We start from the raw sequence: 15,803 nt of genomic DNA, 5'->3' as shown, positions 1-15,803 counted from the left end.
AGCTGGGTTGTCCCATCTCTCTAAAAATACTAGAGTGCCAGTCCATACCACTACTGCTGTCATGTGTTAACTTTAGACTATTTGGGGGAGTAGGTCAAGCGCTGAGCAGTGAGTTTTTTCTGAGATGCTGTGCTGTAGAGGCAGGAGGTGTGGATTCGAACTCCTGAGTCTGAGTTCTGGACATGAGGCCTGCATTAGCTATGTAACAGCAGAGAAAAGGTTGGAGGTACCATCGCTTCCATAAGGTAAAGTCCAGAGTGTGCAAAAAGTTGAACTCCAAATGGATAGGGAAACTTTTCTGATGGACACTTAAGATCCTTTCCCCTTTAGGCAGCCAGACGTCAAGAGTTAAGATTCATAATCTTATATCTAGATGCCTGAATTGGTAAGTAGTCTCACTTTAGGCACCCCCTTCTTTGTATGGGTTTCACCTTAGTTTGTTATAGTGAAGTATAACTAGCCTCATTTTATTATTTCACAGGGAATATACTTTTCATAGGCATTAAAAACTGATGGACAGTTGGGCTTTTGTCACACCATAACATGCAAGATGTAGAACTTTGCATTCATTTCCTTTTCTGAGGCAAGAGAAATCTGTGTTCTGCTCTGGAGATCGCATACCTGCAGTTTGTAGGTGCCTCTTCTGATCTGTCTCAGAAATCACTGCCTTCTCCCCAGAACATCTGCAGGTCTAACACCTCCCACTCCTTCAGCAGCATTTATATCAGTTTTCACTCACAGAAGGCCAGCTCCACCTCTGCCCTGCAGTTCCCCAGTGATAACTGGTCTCCGGGGCCTGTGCACCAGATGGGACCACCTGCCCACAGCTGCTGGATTCTGTGCCAGCCCGCAGCGGGGCCAGGTGGCAGCATAACCGTGGCACTGGGGATAGGTGCACGCAGTGCCCCTCTGGGGGCATGCGGAAATCACTGCGTTACCAAATATCATGAACGGGGAGTGGGTATAAACCCGCATGCTTCCATTGCTTTGTATCGGGTTCTGGCTATTGAAGGGCAGCAAGGAAATCACCATCACAGAAAACAAATTATCCCCGAGGAACATACAGGGCCATTGGAAGCAGGAGGGAGGGATGATAGCACTTTTCTTGGAAAGATGTGGGGCTACCTGGTACTCTAGGCAGGGAGGGTACTGAAGTTGGTAGATGTGAGTCTAATTCAGCATGGAAATTCTTAAGTTCCTGTAAATTATTTTACAAGTATTTCTCTGTACATGCTATGTTCTGAAAGGCCTGAGCATAAATCTTCTATTGAAAAAAAAAAAAAAAAAAAAGTTTTTATTGACAAATCACTTACTGACTAATCAAAAATATAGCAATACTGTTTAGAGATAGAGGAAGAAATTGTCCAGCTGGGCAACAGGAGCCTCTAGATAGAGTGCTTGTATTAGTAATGAAATCCTTGCACCCCTTTTCTTGGGGGAGAGAATGGGGAAGATGGCATGACATTTTGAGTTTCCCCAAATGATCAGATGCTAATATGAATAGAACAAAATGGTTGTGATGGTTGTGTATGGTTAGATTTGGTAAAAATCTTTCCTTCAACCAGATGGAGTAGAAATGTGCTCTAACTAAATTAGTGATTGACCTTTTTTCTCCCCTAAAAGCACCCGATCAAAGCTCTAGTAAAGCCAGGCTGCTTTTAATTTGCTATTGGTGATAAACCAAACACAACTATAAAAATTTGATTTTCAATCCTTTTAAACTTTTTTCTTCCCAAATAATGCTGTGCTTTCTCAGGTCTCACCTTAGCTCTTGGTCTTTTCCATTTTCATTCATGAGGGAAAAACAGAAAGCCATGTGGACTAAAATTTAGTATAAAATGCAATCCAATTGTTACCATTTCTACAACACTTGGTGTTGCTCTTTTTATCATAGCAGTCTAGTTGGAACAATTTGTGGAGTGCAAATATTGCTTTTAAAATCCATAAAGAGCTTCTTCCTTTAAATTAAATTTGTGTTTTAATGCAATACACACTTCAAATGCATTTCCAGGTTAATCTGCTTTCTAGTTGAGATGATGAGTATCACTTCAAATAGCATCACTTTGAACAGCTGGCTTGTGCAAGAGTCTTAAAAACACTTCTTCGGCAACTACAACGTTAATTGAATTACTTCCATATAGATGATATTAATTTGTAAGAGTTCAGCTGCTGCTAAACTGCTTGTCTTGAGCACCTCTGATCTGGCTCACTCTTGCAGGTTTTATTTCCAAGATATTTTCAAACCAAGATACGATTTAGTTAAATCAAATTCCATTAACCTTCTTTTTAACTTTACAGTTGTTAACTTTCTTTTTAACTTTACAGTTAAAAACTCACAGGGCCAAAGACTTGATTGTTAGGGATTTTTTTCACATTAGCCACACAACAAAGGCCAAAAAGAGGTGGCTGGCCCAGTGGGAAAACTTATAGCGGAAGAAGTATTTACTTAGTTTCAGAATGGCTATGACAGTTCTTTTCTGTGTCATCCCTGAGGTTGCCTGTATCAAGTGTGAGGCTGGAGCGCTGTATGAGTCACTTATGTTTGGCTGATGAATGTTCCCTTAGGGACTGTAGTCAGCCAGGAGAAATTAAAGTTCAGCTTTAAATAGCACTGTGGCTCAAGCTGATGCAGATGTGCTTGGAGTATAATGGAACCATAATCAAGTCCTTCACATACCCCAATTCTTGCTGTATCCTACAGACAGTCCTGATGGTAATCTTTCCTCTAAGGAAAGGGATAAAGTTTGCATTTTTGCTGTATCCTGAATACAGGATATCAACTATCAATTTCCCTTGATTCAGATTTTAGGCAAAAACTCTGTGGTTCCACCTCCATCTTAATAAAACATTAAATCTCAAGCTGGCTTACTTTAGGGATGTTTTTTCATCTATCAGTTTCCCCATCAGCAGTCAAGAGATCTCATTGCTGTTTGTTTTATTGCTGCTAGACCTATTTTAGATGTTATCAGAGTATTTTTGAAAAAGTAATATATGTAGCTTAGCCTTTTTCTGAAGAACTGATTGATTTGGTGGGGTATCGAAAAGACAGAAAACTTGAGACACTGTTAACGATTAGCTAGAGCTCTCTCTGTTGTGGATCCAGACTAAGGTGACTACTGTTAAAGGGTTGGATAGCCTCCTTTTTATAAACTAGTGTAGCTGGTGTATTTTCTATAATATATATTTCTAATATATATATTTCTATTTCTTCCTTTGTATTAAACCATAACAACTCTTGATAAAGATACCTAAAAGACAATAAGAAATTGCATATAGTTTGCGGTTACTGTAGCATACTAAGTTAATCCTTTCCCATTGGCGTTAATTTTGATAACTTAAATGGCAGTTTAGAGTATTTTACAGCCTTGTTTTTCAGACTGTGTCAGAGAAAGTCAAAAGGGGAAAATTATCATGGCAGTTGAGCTTCTCAATAGCACAGATTTGGACTTACACTTGACATACTTTTTGCCTTTTTAATTATAAGAAATGTTAGTAATTTTTAGTATTTCATGTTCCATAGTTTTGAAGGCTTGGTAAAATGTTGACCTAAATTGTTAATAAACATATATGAAGAATTCTTTCCACAGCATTAAAACATCTCTGATGTGAGTCTTAGCTACAAATAATATGTTATTTTTTCAGCTATTAAACAGCCTACTGATTACATAGAATAGTACCCTGTTCCACCATGAACTTTAATGTTAGTTAATGATATCAGTGCTCTGAATAACTTATTTCACTGTATTTGTAGTGCGTCCTTTCCTCAGATGGCCACTAGTGCTTTCTCTACATTGGGCAAACTTGTTTGTCCAGAAGGAGACTCCAGCAAATTCTGACTCTAAGAGATGACGGGGTTAAGTATTGCCAATTGGGAAAGGGAGCACATTTCAGTCCTGGCCCATGGCCTTTGTTAACCATTCAGGGATACTACCAGTTAACTAGTCTGCTTAGATTGGTAATGGAAGGATTTTCCACCATTAATATCAATATTTAGCCATACATACAATAATGGAGCATGAGTGAGCACAGTGATAAGTCCTTCCTAACCCTCCAAGCCCAGTAAAATTTTTAAGGCAAGGTTCAGAGATCAGACAGGTTAAGTTCTATCAAATCTCCTTGTGATCTTCTCTCAGCTACTTCTCATTTGCTTAAGGTTATTAGGTCCAGCAGACTGAGACATGTGCCCAAACTCATGCTTCAGTACAAAGCATAGCATCCTTGATTAAACTGCTGAGAAGGTCAGTTGGAGCCAAGTCACGTGACTTTGAACAGCAATTGGCGAGGCTATGAGCACATCGTTCACTTGTTCTGCCATATGATAGTAATTTCCATCAAAAGGATGGGGTCATGTACTTACTTAACACTATTTTTGTTCTCTCTTGCTGGCAAAATTCTCCAGCAATGTTTTATTCTGCTTTGCAGCAGTTAAGATTGTGAGAAATGTGTATTTCTCTGGATTAATGTTACTGAAACAGTTTTGAAATCTGTAAATTGAGAAATTGCTGTTCTGTTGTATGATAAAGTGTGGGGTCTTGGAGGGGGGGGGGACTGCACTAATCTGTAGTATGAAGCAGGTCGGATCCCTTCCTACAGTCACTAGCTTTAACAAAGCTGTCTGTGGTACTTCAACTCAGGTATTTTCAGCTTAAATCTGGAAGCCTTGGGTACAAGGCCTGTAAGATGTTGGGTGTCTTTTTTTTTTTTTCTTTCAAATTTCTGTAGTTTGTCTTAGTGGTGTCTGAAAAATACACTGCTCACCTACAATTCCATTGATATTAATGGAAATTGTAGGTGCCTCCTTTCTGGAAATCAAACCCTGATGGTTTTTGAGCCTAAGGGAACTGTATTTCCTTGCCATTTGATAACAGAGAGGTCAGAAGGCTTTGTGATCCTTGGACAGAAGACATTGTAGAATAATAGAATGAACTGGAAAAAATGTGCTGAAAGCATTTGGGAGTTTTAAGGGGTATAGAATATATCATCTAATATGCACACATTCTGTGACAGAAAGTTTACTGTTACCCAGGCCTAGAATTAGTCAAATAAAACAGCAGGGAAGCCCTGTCTGTGTCTCCTGCCCACGTTTCTTATTAACATTTTCACATTCTCTCACTCCTCCTTCTAATGGCAGCCAGGGGAAAAAGCACCTAGTACAGCACTAATCAAATGAAGAAAAACAGCAGCAAGGAGGCCAAGGTTTCAACCACTCTCCCTTCCTTGCCCAGGAAAATGTCAGTGACCTCTTGACACTTCCCATGGGAACTTTTAAATTGACGTGAGTATTTGCCAAGTAAATACAAAAAATGGCATTAAAACCAGTACTGTTTCTGACTTATCTCCCCCAAAGTCAATGAAAGTGAATTAAGGTTCCCGCAGCAGCTATAACCAGCTAACTTCATTTAAAGTGGCAGCATATGTGGATATGTATCAGCATTGATTAAAAAACAATTCCAAGCGCTCAGAAGTGCTATTCACTTGGGAAAGTGAAAATAAAAATGACAAAAAATAAGTTACTGCCTGTTCTTGGATTATCGTCTGGGAAACCTGGTATTTCAGTTAAAACTACCATGTTTCATGTTATGTAACACTACCTAGAGTCAAAACATTGTTAATTTATCTTATGAAAATAGAAAAGGAAGGCATTTCAAGTTAGTTATATCCTGATTTTTCACTCTGCTTTTTTGCTGGGATAAAGTATTCATGAAGGACTGCTGAGACTCTTGGAGAATATTCTGTTTTTATTACCCATCAGTTGCCAATTTCTCTTTTGAAATCTGACGACCAGGAATGGAGGGTTAGTAGAGTACCCTGCATCTCAAGCTAATCCATACCATTATTCCCCACAACTAGAGAATATCTCTGCTGCCCAGCAACGTGTGCTGGTCATTACTAAATCTGGTCATGCTCCTTGAGGGTGTTCTAGGAGACAGGTCACAAGACTGGAGATCTGTGGTTTAGTTCTGGGAATTGTCCCTTTGTTTCCTGTCCAGCAAAGCATTTAATTTATCTTGCATTTAATTTATCTTGAATCTATGCTAGTCATTTTCTCCCTCCTTTGTCTTACCTATTCTTTGCTTTCCAGACTTTTTCATTGTAAGTTGCAGTCTTCAATGTATGAGGCGAGTCAGCTTTCATGCTCCACACCACTGTCATCTAAAAAGGAACAGCACAATAAATACAATTGGAAGCATTTTTATTTAGAGTATCTGCAACAGCAGAAAAATGCTCACCAACTAATGTGAACTAGCACACAGGAAAACATCTAGCATAGAGCATTTGCTGACAAGTTTTTTTGACCACAGCTGCCTTATCTGTATTTAAGGACTGTGACATAGATGAAAAATACACCCTTTTTTTTAGTGGAGGTGTGACTTCAGAGAAGAATAGTGGTAGAAATGCATTAGCAGTTTAGAGTAGTGCTTGCTAACAGATTTTTGGCATATTTATCCATTGTCAGGACCCTAGTCATGTCCACAGGCAGAGCTGGTGTCTGCATTTCTGGAACATGTGGGAAAATAATAACTGAAAATGAGTTTGACTGTAGCTTATATAAAAGTGTATATTCAAGAGATATTTAAGGGCTGGTGCCTAGCTAAAGGGGATGGAATCTAGCTGCCTGTTTTCTTTGGCCCGCAGAATCAGTTTGATATGATTTACATTTTCAGAGTTGGCTTCACAACAAAGAGCTAGAGGGTTGGTTTCGGGGGATATTTTTTGGTTTTTGTGAGTAAATATTTTATAGACCAAATTCCTAGTTCCACAAAATCAGTGACTCAAGGCTGTGGGACAATATAAGTAAGTACAAAGGCTGGAATTCATTGGTAGTAATGATCTATAAGATAAGTTTTTAAACTAAGCCCGTGCAGAGAGGGCTCTTGCCAGATGTGTGGGAGTGAAAGTGACACAAATCTACACCAAAAAAAAAAAAAAAAAAAAAAAACTTTGGCAATCCCAAAGCGATTATATAGCCTTGTAGTGCCAGAAGCCTCAGAGGATTCATCTTGTGTCTCAGTGTCTTTATCAACTTGAAAGCCAAGTCCCAAGCTTTATAAAAGAAATCCAAAGTAGTGCCATGAATACTCCATAAATTCATCTCACTTCTTAATCTTATTTGGAATAAGTAAAAGGTTTCTTTGTCTATACTCCCCCATTTGTAGAAGACAACTATGGTAGCAGAAGTAATACAATGACAGGAATAACAAAAGTCAGATACTCAGTAAATTAGGCAACCACAAACAACTTCTGATATGAATTTTGACAAGGAAAAAGGAGAAGGAAGGATCACTCCCCTGATTCTTTTTTTTATTCCTAGCATGGGTGGAGGTTAGTGGCAATCTACGTGGATTTTTCTTACTATATTAAGCAATGACAATTGCTAAATGTATAAAGACAGTTTATTTGTCTACACAGTCCTTGTCCCTTTATTCCCCTACCTTCATCCCAATATAATTCAGAATTTGCCAGGGTTTCACGTAGGAACTTTTCTTTCAGAATCAAGCTTTGGAAATTCTTGCTTTTTGCTTCTAAGATGTTATGCAAGAAAATGATAGTACATTGGTCACGTCCGAACCTCTGCCTATACGCTTTCTTAAGTGTTCCTGAAATTGCAGGTATCTGAAGTTATGAAGGGGGCTTCTGTAGCTTTCAGACCACACAAAAGATATAATTTGTGCTAATTAATTAAATTTGTGCTAGTTTGCTAATTAATTTGTGCTAATTAAAATGCAGCTTTCCTTATATCTGAGGATATGTTCCAAAAAGGGATGCTTCAGTTAAAGAGAGTGCTTTACCCTGGGGTAAAGGATAGTAAAGGATACTGTTTTGACTAATTTTGGATAGAAATACTAGTGCATTTCAAATTTTGTAACATATTTTGATTTTTATATCTTAGTACACAAACTGTTACAAAACCTATTTGATCACTTGTATTGTTGATACCACAGCAGAGCTGTGCAAGTGTGACAGAGCTGTTTGAAAACCAAACATGCTGATACTGGCCTGTCAGATAGCACTGCCCAGCAGGCAGTTTTAGTAAGAAAATACTATTTTAAGGAAGTAAATCTTTTTAAAGAAACTGGCTGAGCATGCTTTTATGAACTAACATTACAACTCTAGCAGATTGTTTTATTTTTTTGGCAAGCTATCAAACTACTACAGCACCCAAAACTCTAAAATGGCTTATTTTAGAATTTAAACAAGCTAGTAAATTCTTCTTGTAGAATTTGCTCTAAAAACATATGGAAAGATGTCACATATGCATCCTGGAGCATTTTACTGTTCCCCTGCTCCTAAGCCTGGGAGTGTTGCACAGCTACATTCTGACTCTGTTCTGGGACAAAATCCAAGGTGACCAAGTTTCATTGCAGTGGAGATCTAGGTGAAGGGACTGTGGTGCATTTCAACAGATTCCCAGATTTGGACAACAGCAGGAACTTCAGGACTCACCATAAAGTGCACATGAACTGCAGTACAGACATATCCTTGCTGTTGCTATACATTTCTCATTCTTTAACAACCACAAAAGCACAACTGGTTTGTAAAGAGTTGCTCTTCTGTAAATACACAGGAGCCTTGCAGTAACTGCTCTTAGAATGAGACATCAGCTGTTTAAGACCTGTAGAATTTCCTGAGTTTTCATTTAATTGTTGTGCAGTTGCACGAAAAGAGAATTAGTGAACGCAAACATTTCTCAGCTGGTTGAAAGGCCTAAGACTAAGGGAGGTGGATAATATATTTTGTGTGAAAATGTGAAGAGTGCCAGAGATTCCAGCCTACTACTTTTGGGGGGATAGACCGTGATGTACAGGCCTTGGCCAAGGACGTTTGCCTCTAGGATGGCTCATTTGAGTGCAGGACCCCACAAGATAAAATAGCACAGTGCTGTGGCCTCCTTCCTGTTCATGAAATTTGTTGGCTACCTTTGTCTGCCACATAGGATTTCAGAGTGAGGGAGAAGTTGAAATGCTCTTCTGGAAGTATAAAATACAAATACAAACAGAAGACAGAAACCAGGAATTGTTTGTAGTCTTCTTGTGATGCCCACAACAAACCTTCCCTCTGCACAGTCTGCCTACAAAGGTGCCTTTGACTCTCCTTAGCTCTTCCAGCTCCTATCCACTATTGTATTTTTTTGTTTAAATAGTACACATGCCAAGCATCTAGTCTCCAGGCATTCGGCTTCTTTCAGATACCACGGTCATGATGTAATGAGGTATGGTAATGGAGACTAAGTAAAGTTTTATGAACATTTAATGTTGACTATCCTTTACTGTATCATATTTTTGCGTATTTAGAAGGAAAAAAATAGTTTGTGCCCTGCAATTTGCCTCAGATATTTGTGTTTTGAAAGCTCTAAATATTTGTCACAATGTTCCTGAAAAATAAATTGGAGTTCAGTCACTCTAACCCATCATCACCCCAAAGTGGCTGATTACAGTTCTTTCTGTTCTCAATCTAGAGTAACGCAATAATTCTACTTATGCATTTATGTGGTTGTCAGTTTACTGTTGATATGGAACATAGCGGCCAGTTCATCAAGAAGTTTTACACTGTGACTCATACATAGCCTTTGTAGGTGGGGAAAACTATTAAATAGCTTAAAAATTTGCTAACAATCTAGCACACTATAAAAATGGCATGTAAGTGTTCCAGGAAGTCTAAGGCAGTCAATAATTCTAAAGCTATATCCTGAATCAGTTACAAATCTTTGAGAGAGCAGATCTGAATCAGACTGTAACATTCCTAAAATAGGACTGACCAGGATTGTCCACACAGGAATGTCTCCTGTGGACAGAGCACTAGTTCTAGAGAAGCAAAGGAGTATTAGGACCAACTATGTAGATTAGGTTTGCAGCCTATCAGCTGGATGTAAGAACAAAAAGAGTTCACTTGATTTTAGCATAAACATGTTCAACAGGAGATTCTTGCATTTCTATTTGCTATGTCTTTTCTAAAACCTTCATGGCTGTGCTGTCTAGTTTAATTTTTTAAAATAAGCATTTTTCTCTGCCTTGCCTTTAACCTTGTTTGTAGTAAGGGCAATTTCAGGCTTGCTGGTTAATAACAGGAGGGCATTCTGTTCCTAACAGTGTAATGATCATTTTAATCAAGTTCTTGACCACTTGCACACACCCAGCACCTTACTGCACTTCTACAGGACAGAGCAGTGTACGCTGCAGCTAGGCTACAGGGACTGTAACAACCCATCAGCCCAGTAAATCTCCTCCAGTGACCAGCCTGGGGCGGGGGGAATGCAGTGAGGTTATGAGGAGCATAGCAAAACACTGAGAACTTGTAACCTGGTAATTCTTTAATGCTACAACCACTTTTTTCTTCCACATATTCCCTGATCATGACTCATATTGAAAGTTATTACAAAACCAACAAAGTATGTGCAAAGGTATGATCCCCCTCACTTTATTCATGATATTTATACACAAATGAAAGCCTCCTCTGGAAAGTAAGAAACTAAAAAGTAATCAAAAATCAAATATCATCTTAGCCTTTTTAGGTTTGAGACACAGCATGGCAATTTTTGTTTTACTCTAAGCTAGATACCTATTTGGATACAGAATAAAGATCTAAAACTAGAAGCTGAAAACATATCACTCCTTTTTTCCTCCCTCCTCACAGATATGAATAATAATAGCAGAAATCCTTGTGACACAGCACAAACAGAAGCCTTAGATGTACATTTGTATTACAGTCATTGATCCTGGTGCGACTAGTTCACAACACAGAAGGTGCAGCAGGGGCAGGACAAAACTCAGTTTGCTATCAAACTGACTGATCGATATCAACCATGCTGAGCTCCATGTTGCTAGAATTACACTAACAGTAACTGAGCTAGCCAGTTTAAAGCTAGCACTAACTGTGTTGCAGACATCTTGTTGAAAAAAACACTTTTTCAATGAGAAAGGAACAAAGTCATGGAAGAATATCCTTGCCCATTTCCACCAGGAACTGAAGAAAGTCAGCCATCCTTTGCTGTGTGCTATAGTTGCTCATATAAATCCAGTGATATCAGCGTGGGCATCAGTGGTAAGCTTACTAAATGGATGTCAGTGGGAGGTTTTTCTTGGCCTTTAGCCTTTGAAAGGAAATTGCCACTGCATCTCCGGGGGTCACTTTACGAGGAAATAAGATTAACCTTTTTGGTCTGTGCTTGAGATTGATGGGAAAGATGGGCTAATGTGGAAGTTACAAATGGTGAAACACCATCCCTTCTGGGAAAATCAGCTACGAAAGATAGTTTATTTTAGTATGAAGAAGTGTATATTAAAGCAAAAGTGTGTTTATTCTTTTCAGTAGAAATAATATTAATGTTAAAATTCATTCCTGAACCCACAAAATGAAAAAAATTTCAGATGATGGTTCCCTCAAGACCCCATCTTCTGTTATACATTTTCTGATAGGACACAAGTCCTCTTGTTCCATGATTCTTATTACTTTCCTTTTGAGTCATTGAAGTGATCTCAGATTTTGAGGATGTAATTCACAAATATGTTTTATTCATATGTTTATTCCCACAGGCAAGGGTTTCTCTTACTCAGAATTCAGTTGGTCAGTTTTGTTGTGTGAATCTAAATATACTGATCGCTAACATTATTTTTTCAGGCATACCGGTTATCCTGCCATCAGGATCGCAATCTTCAGTGACATTTTGTAGTGTTACAATGAGGATCAGACCTGTTTTTGCTTTTCAGCACATTAGTGTATTTTCGTACATTTAATGCTTTCGCTCTTTAGTGCATTTGATTACAAATGTCGGTACGTTTCAAAAGATTTGCATGCTGACAGTTGAATACCATTCTTAAATGTCTTATACTATTTTTTATTCAAATTTCCTATTGTGTGTGTCTGTCAGGCCCTTTCCCAATTATTTGGCAAAACCTGACAGAATATTTCTAAAGGTATTAAAATTCTAAAGGTTTTATGGAAAACAGTGGTCATATCCAGAAAAGATCAAATGATCCCTACTGAAGAAGAGAGTGCAAGAGAGGTCAAGTTCTCTCTCCTTCTTGGCCTGCCAACTGGTCAATTAGCCAGCATTGCTCAGAGCCAGGTCCAGCATACACTGCCTAGTATTTTAAAGGAATAGGAAAAACTAAGGATACTTGGAGATGCGTTAGAAATGGGAATTATTGCAGTACGGTTTGGGGGGTAGGGGAATAGAAAGCATGATTGCATTGGTGGAGAGGGCTGAAGACAAAAAGCCTGTAGGCTCGTTGGCCCCTAAGAGAAACAGAAGGTACCAGTACAGGTGGAGAAGGAGTACAGGGAATATGCTAGGTTTATTGCACTAAGGATGCTGAACACAGAACACAGGTTCATACGAAACCAGGCTTACCAGTTCTGCTGCTGATAGACTTTTTGCCTTTTCCTGTTCTCTTCCATCTACAGCCCTTCACTTCTTTCTTTCTTTATCCAGTGGCTTCCAGAAGGAGAAAAATGGCATATACTAGAGAGAAAACAGAGTTTGTACCTGAAAGTTTCTGAAGTTCAATTTATTACTTGAAAAAAACACGTAAAATATATTTTCACAGATATTAAAATATTTTAAATGGAAATTACAATTGTAAAAATCCAGGGTTTCACTAACTGGAAGACAGAAGCTGCCTCTTTCCTCAGACTTGTGTTCTGAATGCTTCTCTGCCCTTTGCAACATGCAGTCTCTCCACTGCATCGACTAGTTCCTTGCACGACTCTTGCTAAGTAATGAGCTGTACATAAGAACGGAACAGTTTCAAGAAGGGAGGTCTCCTCGTGTAAAAACTGTGCAAGGTGTACGGTTCCTTGCACGTGACTGGAAGTGAAAATGAATACATGCTTCAATATAATAGTCCAGATTCTGCTCTTTCGAGTGCTGGCATCAGCCTGTTGTAGCCTCTCTGAGACAGAGCACTTCGTCCGTAAGAGGGCAGTGGTGTACATCGGCATGCACACCCGCAGTTTTTTACGCCAAGTATATTTGGTTGAATATTAACTACTGCTGCCCAGGAAGTAATGTATTTACGTGATTCTCATCAGAATGTTTACTGCTTTAGCTAGTATGCTAAGAGGTATTAATATTTTACAGACTTTACATAAAACATTATCGAAGACCAACCCTGATGAAGGGCTAATCTTTTTATCCTGCTTCCCTGAACTTTCATCTTGCTTCTCTTGTGCACCACCTGTAACGTAATGTCGCTACTGTTTTAACAGATATTGCACTTTCCTTAGGCAACAAATGAAGTTTCACCAACAATAATTATGTTGCTTACAAAACTATACTATGCTGGAAAGACTAGTAAGTTATTTCTATTGAACCTCGATGAGATCTTCTGGAAAGCCCAAAGTGTAATCTGTGAGGTGAACTTTGTTTAGACGCAACAAGCAAGTCAATGTTTTAAACGTACTGATGATTCTTCCTTCTGTAGAGGCAGTGCTTGCATGGCAGAACACAGGAATACTATGAGATAATGGGAATGGTTTTACGTATCAGGTGTTTATACTCTTCCATTTATGCTACAATGGTCCCTAGAAAGCACAGACATAGACCAGAACTCCATCTGCATCAGCTTACTTAAACCCCGGAATTCACGGAGGAGGAGAGGTTATTTCTCAATGAAGTGCAGACATTTAGAACTTTTACTATTTTTACTGGGAAAAAAATCAGTTAAAGAGTCACTCAGCAGGAACACATATATTTGGAAATCCTAATGCTCATAGAATAACAATTCTGTAGGAAACAACCAAGCTAACAAATCCAGAAAGCAAGACAGGAGAAAAAAAAAAAAAGCCTATCAGGCAATCAACCTATGCAAACCTGCATAAAAAAAAGTTTTTTAGACGTCCACAAAATCGGGTAAGAATGACAACAAACTTAGTTAACTTCAATAGGGCAAAGCTAAACACAACAGGGAAGCCTTCGGATGGTTTCCTCTCTGAGTTGCAGTAAAGAGATGTTCAACTGCAACGGACTAGCATACCAAAGCTTTACATCCCTTCAGACCTTCCACTTCCGTAGAAGAGGTGCCAGTTTAAAAAGTGTGGTTTTTGAAAATTAATTCTTGCTATTTTCTTTTATGATTAATTTAATTGAAGATTAGTGTACCTTAGGCTCTAGCTCACCCTGCATTCTCACAGTCTAGCACAGCAGTATCTTACACAAGCTCCCTGCAAAGCAGGCGATATCCTGCGCACAGGGGCGGGCCTCGGCAGCGCTGCCCTCCCGGGCGGTTTCGGCGCTAACCGGCGCTGCGAGCGGGCACCCCCAGCCTGGCGCCTCCTGCCGCCTCCGACCCCGCCGCCCGCCCGGAGCCGCGCTCCGCGGCCCGGGGAGGGGAGCCAAGCGCGGCACCGCGCGAGGCGAGACGCCGCTCTCCGCTCACCCTCCCGCTCCGCAGCTGCCCCCCACCGGAGCTCCCGGGGCTCCGCGCCAGAGCCGCCGAAGCCCGCCTCAAGCGCCGCGCCGGGCACCGGCCTGCTCCCCCGCGAGGGCGCCTCGCGGGAGCCGCAGCGCCGGGCCGGGCCCGCCGGCAGCGAGAGGCTCCGCGGCGCGGGGGGGCGCACCTGGCGGGGCGAGGCGGGCGGCGGCCGGGAGCCGGGGCTGCCACCGCCCTCACTGCGCGGAGCGCGGCCCCTCGGCGCGGCGAGGCGGGGCGGGGCGGGGCCGCCCCCCGCGTCAGCCCTGCGCGGCGGGGCGGGGAGGGCCGGGCCGGGCCGGGCCGGGGAGCCTCGGTGCTGCCGCGGCGGGGGAGGCACCGGCGGAGCGAGCGGCGGCGGCGGCGGCGGCTCCTCCTCACGGGAACAAAGCGCGGGCGGCGCGGCGGCACGGTGAGTGCGCGCTCGGCCTCGGCCTCGGCCTCTGCCCCGGCCCCCGGGGGGCGGCGCGGCGGCGGTGGGGGCCGCGGGCCCGGCGTGACAGCGCGGTGCCCCCCGGCCGCCCGCCCGGGGGCCGCGGCGGGGTGTCGCCGGCTGGGCGGGGGGCGCCCGCACGTGAACCGCCAAAAAAAGAGATAATAATAAATGAAAGATTCAGTATGGATGTGCAGTTCAGAAGCAGGTATGCGCGGAGGGAGCGGGCGGGCGGGTAGTTTCCGCGGGGCCGAAATGGGGGCCGGAGCCCCGCGAGTTCCTCTCAGCGGGGCTGGGGCTGCGCGACCCCCCCGCGGCGCGGCGGGCAGCAGCGCCGAGCCAAACGCGCGGTCTCCCTGCCTGTTGAGCAGCCTGCTGCGACTTCCTGGAGGGTTTTTCGTTGTTGTTGTTTTCCCTCCCTTCTCCCTTCCCCTCTCCTGGCAGCTTTACTGCGCGAATTAAACTGGTCGAGCGCCTGCCGCCGCCGCCGCCGCACGCACGGCACTCGTGTCCGGCGAGTGATCCTCGGCAGCGCTTCCTGCTCCGGGGCGTTTTGCAGTAGTTGGGAAGTGCCTCCTAAAGGCCGGGCTGCGCCGAAACTCAAAAGCCTGTGGACTAGTGGCTGTTTTCAAGACCCATCCTTGGAATATATCGCTGTTACCCTTCCCAGCAACCGTAGGAGCATCATCTGCTCTTACTGGCTGAAACGTGATTTCCCCGTGCCGTTCCCTGCCCGTGTACGCTCTCTTGTTGTGGAACAAGCTGTGGTTTTAAGGACCTCACATTTTGCAGCTTTAATTGTGAAAAAAAGCTGTTTTCAAATAGACATGCAGAGTTACAGGTGCGTTAAGCTTATTTTTCACAGTTCCTGCTTTATTAACATGTTGTATTGGGGAGGTGTCCCTTTATTCTGGAATAACTTGAGAAAGCTGAGGATTCCCAGAAATTAAAATCAGAAGAGC

General features: G+C 41.9%; 1 protein-coding gene and 1 long non-coding RNA gene across 9 annotated transcripts in view; one reads left to right on the top strand and one right to left on the bottom strand.

Annotated features, from left to right (window-relative positions):
- The window catches only part of LOC112997054 (uncharacterized), a 41,375-nt gene extending 26,705 nt beyond the window's left edge, over positions 1 to 14,670 (bottom strand). For 3 of the 6 annotated variants that reach the window (XR_010389017.1, XR_010389019.1, XR_010389014.1), the window contains exons 1-3: positions 14,557 to 14,670; positions 12,350 to 12,460; positions 6,065 to 6,153 (exon numbers count right to left, since the gene is read on the bottom strand). This is a non-coding gene — a long non-coding RNA (uncharacterized LOC112997054). Of the gene's footprint in view, positions 1 to 6,064; positions 6,154 to 12,349; positions 12,461 to 14,098; positions 14,307 to 14,556 lie in introns of those variants that run through there. The other 3 variants (XR_010389016.1, XR_010389018.1, XR_010389015.1) reach the window with 3 other exon arrangements.
- Positions 14,657 to 15,803, top strand: part of SH3RF1 (SH3 domain containing ring finger 1) — an 86,342-nt gene continuing 85,195 nt past the window's right edge. Inside the window, exon 1 of one of the 3 annotated variants that reach the window (XM_064510957.1) lies at positions 14,657 to 14,820. The gene's annotated coding sequence lies outside the window, so the exon portion shown is untranslated. Of the gene's footprint in view, positions 14,821 to 14,906; positions 15,050 to 15,140; positions 15,683 to 15,803 lie in introns of those variants that run through there. The other 2 variants (XM_064510959.1, XM_026122914.2) reach the window with 2 other exon arrangements.

This window comes from Dromaius novaehollandiae, chromosome 4 (assembly GCF_036370855.1).
Source record: "Dromaius novaehollandiae isolate bDroNov1 chromosome 4, bDroNov1.hap1, whole genome shotgun sequence".
NCBI lineage: Eukaryota > Metazoa > Chordata > Aves > Casuariiformes > Dromaiidae > Dromaius > Dromaius novaehollandiae.
Note: the sequence above shows the minus strand (reverse complement) of the source record. Positions and strands in the feature narration are given on the sequence as shown.